Here is a 6,000-nt window from a genome sequence, read left to right as displayed (position 1 = left end):
TAACCAAGACAACCACGTAGCCGTTTCCCGGACAAGGATACCTCTCACTTAACTGACTAATCAGGTCAAACAAGTGTTCGCAGTAACCATCCGTGTCAACCAACCGACTGAACTACTTGGGATAAGAATAGTTGGTATCTTATGAGTTAATAGCCAACAAACATTGGCGAATAAAGGCGAACAACCGGTACCCACCACTTGATACCTCTACTACTCAGTCACTTGGCGACTAGTAACAATTATGTTTCCTTGGTCACTCCTTAAAAAATTTTAGTTGGCCTGTTCACACTAGATTAAAAGTGGCGCGGAACATTCGGCCTGGACCGACCTGGAACAAGGTAGGTAGGAAACCACCTTCCTACTTGGTTGAAGGAAATCCATTCTTTAAAGTGGCCGACTGATCGCTTAGCCTGGAAACAGACAACCAGTCGTCCAGGGGCATAGGTGGCGTGACTAACTATCTCGTACCTGTCCGCAACTATCGGCCATGCAAAATAGTCGGTATAGTGTGCAATTGGATATCAGAATATTCGATACTCAAACAAATTTGAAACAAAACAAAAACGAACTATTTTGGCATAAAAAAGAAGCCGGTCATTAAAGACCGGCCGAATATTCAGAACCCCGGCCCCCTGGCCGGGTAAATAGAAACAAACGGCACGCAGGCCGTGAAAAGAAGACATAAAATTTAAGAAGGGGGCAGATCTTCAATAATAGCAGCTGCCGCCTGATCATCACTCTTTTTGCTGGACTCGGCTTCAACTGCATCCTTCTTCGATGCATTACCCCCAAGCGGCACAAGCGCCACTACCGGCTCCTCCTCCTCCAACGCCTCGTCCTCAGCAGCCGCCAGGATCTCTTGATTATATCTATCGGAACACTGGCGGTACGTTTTTTCCCAGGAGGAAAAGTCGACATTGGGGAAGAGGCGACCCCAGGTCATGCGCTGGATTTGAGCAGAGTCTTCCATCATCTCCCGGACCAGCTCCTTCTTTTCTTGCTCGGCCTTTTCCGAGAGCTCCTGAGTAAGATTCTTCTCCTGGGTCACCAGGCGTTCCTTAACGTGCGCCAAGGATTTCTCCAAGGTGTCGTATGAGGACATTTTTTGGCGAAGAGGTCTCAGCTCGGCCTTGAGATTGTTGATGGTCGCCTCCAGCTCGCTATTTTTCTTCTGGGCCGCCTCTAACTGAGCCCGGATGGCAGAAGTAGCCTGCGCCTGATAATAAAGAATGTCAATTGTCAGAACCTCATTTTGGGCAATTTGAAACATTTCCTTATCACAGTCGGAGGCGGCCATAGCTTTTGTAGCCTTTACCTCTTTGTTCTTCCTGTCAAGCGGCTTGCAAAGGCCGTTCACTCGGAGCAGGGCCTAAGTAAAAGGAAACAGGCGTCAGTTTTCAAACAAAAAACAGGCGTCCTGGAATTTAAATAACCAAAAATATGCTAAGTATACCTCAGCAAGGACCCCTGCAATCCCGTCTAGGACAAGGGTGCCGACACCCCTGACCGCCTCCCTTTTAGTTGGAGGAACGGCCTTGATCATAGACTTGGCCACCTCGACCAAGTCAGGCTCCTGAGGGCCGGCTGCATCAACCATAAACAAACGAGTTAGACCTAGGAAAGAAGGGAGCAAGTCTAAATTCACAAAGACAGCTTCATACTTCTAGGCGGCCCAGGTGGAGTTTTAGAAGGAGTGGCCGGCTGTTTCTCAGCCGCCGCATGTTTCCTGGCAGAACCAGGAGAGCTCGCAACAGCCGTCCTCCGGGTCTTGGAGTCCGGCTGTTGGGAAGAAGAAGCTCTTGGAGCGCTTGTCTAAAAAAAAAAAAAAAAAAAAAAAAAAAAAAAAAAAAAAAAACAAAAACAAAACAACACTCGGTCAGTATATGCATAAACCCAACTCCAAAAAGAGAGTGAAAGGTTCGAAGCTCACCAAGGGCGCTCCCTTGTTGGGGGAGTCGGTTGAGGACTGTTGCATGATGGAGGCCCGCAACATGGTCGCCGCAGTCTTGGAGGCGGTAATTTTGCTCATGGCGTCCGCTGCAAAAACAAATAGCAAAGTTAATAAAAAGTCATAACAGTAATGCATGGAAAAACAGAGTATTCGACAGGCCGGCTACCTCTTGAGCACCGACTGCTGAGGCCACAGGCGGCCAAAAAGTACTCGTCGTAGAGCCATTTGAAGCTCGGGACGCAGTGCAGGGGTACTTGCTCTCGTACCCCTGAAGTAGAGTCGACCCTCGACTCTACTTTAAAGAGTCCTTTATCCTGGATCTCTTTCTTAGCTTTGGGGGGAATATGCGGCATGCTGCGGCCGCCTGCAAGAAGAGGCGGATTCCTGTTCCACCTGTTGAAGCGCTTGTTCAGCTCTGTGTCTGAACTCTCAATGATAAGGAAGGTGCTTCGCCAGTCCTTCCACTTGTTTGCTTTACCTCTTGTCATGAGGTAGCCTCTGTGGCTTGTCAATTGATACCAGCCGGTACCGCCTGCCTTAGAGGTCCGGCTGAGGTAGGTCATGTGGGCGAAAGCCTCGAAGTTTGGCTCCACCCCGTGCAGTTCGCACCCGGCCACATAGCCGAGTACGTTGACCCAGGAGTTCGGGGCTAACTGCCATAACCCCAACTCATACCCATCCAAGATCCGCTGAACATCCGGATGTAGTGGGAAGCGCAGCCCAGCCTTGATGGCCGCCTCGTAGCAGCCAAAGCAGGCGCCATCATAACTATTACAAGCCGGCCAGACGACTATGTCTTCTGGATCCGGCACGAACACTAAAGAGCCGGGGCCCATTGTGTGGTTCGCAATAAAGCTCCCCACTTTCTCTTGCATGGCCGTGATCTGGCCCCGTGGGACAGTGCAGTAGTAGGGGGTATTTTGCTCTCGGTAAGAGGCGGATGGCGCCGCCCAATTGTCCCCCTTCTCAACTGCGTGAGAAAGCCTCGCCTCTTGTAGGCGACTGTTTTTCTCTTCTGTGTCCAGAGAAGCATGACCAGAAGAGCTAGACTCGGAATCGTCCTCTGACGAGTCCGAAGAGGACGACTCCTCCCCTCTCCCAGAGGGGCCCGCCTCCTCTCCTTTAAAAGGAGCAGGAGAGAATGTAGACTTGTCAACTGTAAAATTGGAAGGGGTCACTTTGACTCTTCCCTCACAGCTGTCGGCTTTCAAGCCGCTTTGGTTTACTTCCACATCTGGCGCCTGGTCAGATGTTTCACTAATCGGCACCCTGTGGGAGGAGCCGTCTGAGTTCGAAATCCTAGCAGTTCTTTTTGTTCTGGCCATCATGTTCTGCATAGACACAAAGACAGTCGGACTTTGTATAAAGGGCAAAGATGGGTCCGGAAAAGGGCAGGCGGCACTCCTAGTCCTAGATTCAGCCGTCCTAGGTGACCGGATGATCACTAACCTAGGTCGTGTCGTGTGCTTCCGTGGTGCCATTTCAAAAAAGAATAAAATAAAGAGAAAATTAAGAGTAAGAGAACCGACGGTTACCTGAACGAGTGATGATTGATGGAGTTCTGAAAATCCTATGCAGTCGGCTTGTCAGAGGAGGCGGTAGGCAGAAAGGGTCCAAAATGTCAGAGCAAGTTCAGGGGTCCGAATGTTCTCTCAAAAAGTTCTCAAGTGTGAAAATGACTGAAGTCAACACTCCCTTATATAAGCGAAGTGAGAAGGCGAAGGGTCACTTCCAAAATTCAAAATTTGGGCGGGAGATTCTCTCGGCCTTTCGCCGAGTGACACCTGTAGCAGGCCGTCGCCTGTCACAGTGCGACATCTGTCACAGGTAACACGTGACCAGTCACGTGCCACCTGTGAGGGGCAAATGATTAGGGGATTTTGCTCCCACCAATCGGAATGCGCCACGTGGGCCAATCAGGTCCTGCCAAGTGTCCCCCAGTTGGAACTGTCAGGGCTTGCCACGTGGCACACGCCTATTCGTCCACCCTGGACCTATTATTTCAGGACACGTGGCATCCTCCATGCCTAATGGAGAAACCGGCCACCTAGGCCCAACTTCCAAGGGAAGCCCAATCAGCCCTAGGTTAACCTAAACCTAGGATTGACACGTTTCCCAAGATTATAAATACCTCCCTTAATCCTCATTAAGCGGGATTACGCACATTTAACACTCTCACCTAGAGAGACCCAATCACCTTTATTTCCGCATTAATTACTCCTTAATCAAGTACTAACTTGACCGTCGGAGGCGGATCTCCAATCATCCGGAGCATCCGTTTGTTTTGCAGGTACATGCGTCCGGTTCCAGTCTCGAAATTGTAACTCTCCCGCAGGACATCAGAAAACCCCGAAACACCTTTTATGTTCCAAATAAACCTTGCGAATAATCCAATCCCCCACCGCATTTACACTAGCATACAACTCCACAGGGCATGAACACTTCTTTGTTTTCCTTTTTTTTAACAGAGTCATCATCTTGCGCCAATCCTTCCTTAAGAGGATCAACCTTTCGCTTCCTAGAGGGTACACCATAACACTCACAAGTCCACTTCGCATTCCTCCTATGTTTGCAAAACTTACAATTTCCCAATTCACTCTTCACCTTAGCCCAACCAGATGTTGCTCTAACAATGCCAAATCCCTCCTGCCTCGCATACCTCCAGAAGTAGCTATCAACTTCATCCCAACTACCAAACACCATACCAATGGCAGTTGGTTCCAGTTCCTCTTCCTCCCCTAGAAAGGTATCAACCATTACCTTCCTCTTGGGGGTAACAAAGGAGGAACCCCCAACATTTTCACCTCCACCAGATACCCCACCATCCTCATATTCCATTTCCATACCATCTTCAACCTCTTCCTCGTAACTAAATTCCCCATTTTCTTCACCCTCACCCTCTTCCTCACACCAGATTTCCTCAACATCTTGACCATCATCATCACCATCTTCCTTATCTTCATCAATCATATCATCATTCCCAAATTCTACACTACCCTCCCTTTCATTTGATCCATTTAGCCCCACAACAGTATCATCAAACCCACAGCCCTACAATAAACATAAAGGCACAAAACAATACACACAAATTCAATACAACATCCAACCAATCAATAACATCAACACACATTCTTTAACTCAACACACATAAAACAAATCCAATCAACTCCAATATCAAAGGTCCATATTTTCTACGACACATTCTGTTAACAATTCTCCATATCCACACGTTCAACATTTTAAATTAGCATTTCCAAACCTAAATGTTGAGCAAAATTTAAATCAATTATGTTGTGAAGACACAAAATATTGAATTCTTCTAAAAAACCATGTATTAAATGAAATTTAATTGAATCTACTACGTACATTGTCATTATCGAATTGAAGCTCTTTCGCAACCTAAATTGGAGCCTTCACTCAACGCCTCGGCTAAATCAACGCCAAGCAACTCCGACAACGTCCTCATTTTTCTCATATCAGCCCTACGACTGCAATTTGAAGGCTAAACAGAGTTCAAGAAGTACAGATGCATGTCTCGTTTGAAAGAGAGAAAATGCTACAATATTAATGTTTCCCCTAAATCAATTTCCCTAATAATTTAGTACTAAATGAAATTAGATTTTCCCGCTTTACAAACAAAGCTCGTTACACTCATATTGCCCCGTTATGCTTTTCCATGTCAACTATACAAGGCCCCACCTTCAACTTCTATTTATTAACACTTTTACCATCCTATAAATTTCTTAATCCATAGGAACTATGCGCCAGAGGTCTCCTCGAACTCGTGGTATCAAAGTTATAAAGTGAATTTCCCGAACAAACTAGGTTATTACTGATGCATGCAGTATATATACTCGTAAATAAATGGAAAAATAACAAGCATGATCCAGTAATACAATCATAAGCAGTAGTATAACTACGGAGAATAATTCATCATCAAGTACATAAATAATGTCAACCAAAAGAAGTTTGAATGGCATAACAGAGGACAAATTTACCACAATAAAAAAAAAGGGAATAATAAAAGGACAAAAGAAAAAGGGAGTAAA

The sequence above is a fragment of the Chenopodium quinoa genome, unplaced genomic scaffold (assembly GCF_001683475.1).
Source record: "Chenopodium quinoa cultivar QQ74 unplaced genomic scaffold, ASM168347v1, whole genome shotgun sequence".
Classification (NCBI taxonomy): Eukaryota; Viridiplantae; Streptophyta; class Magnoliopsida; order Caryophyllales; family Amaranthaceae; genus Chenopodium; species Chenopodium quinoa.
This window is presented reverse-complemented; position numbering follows the sequence as displayed.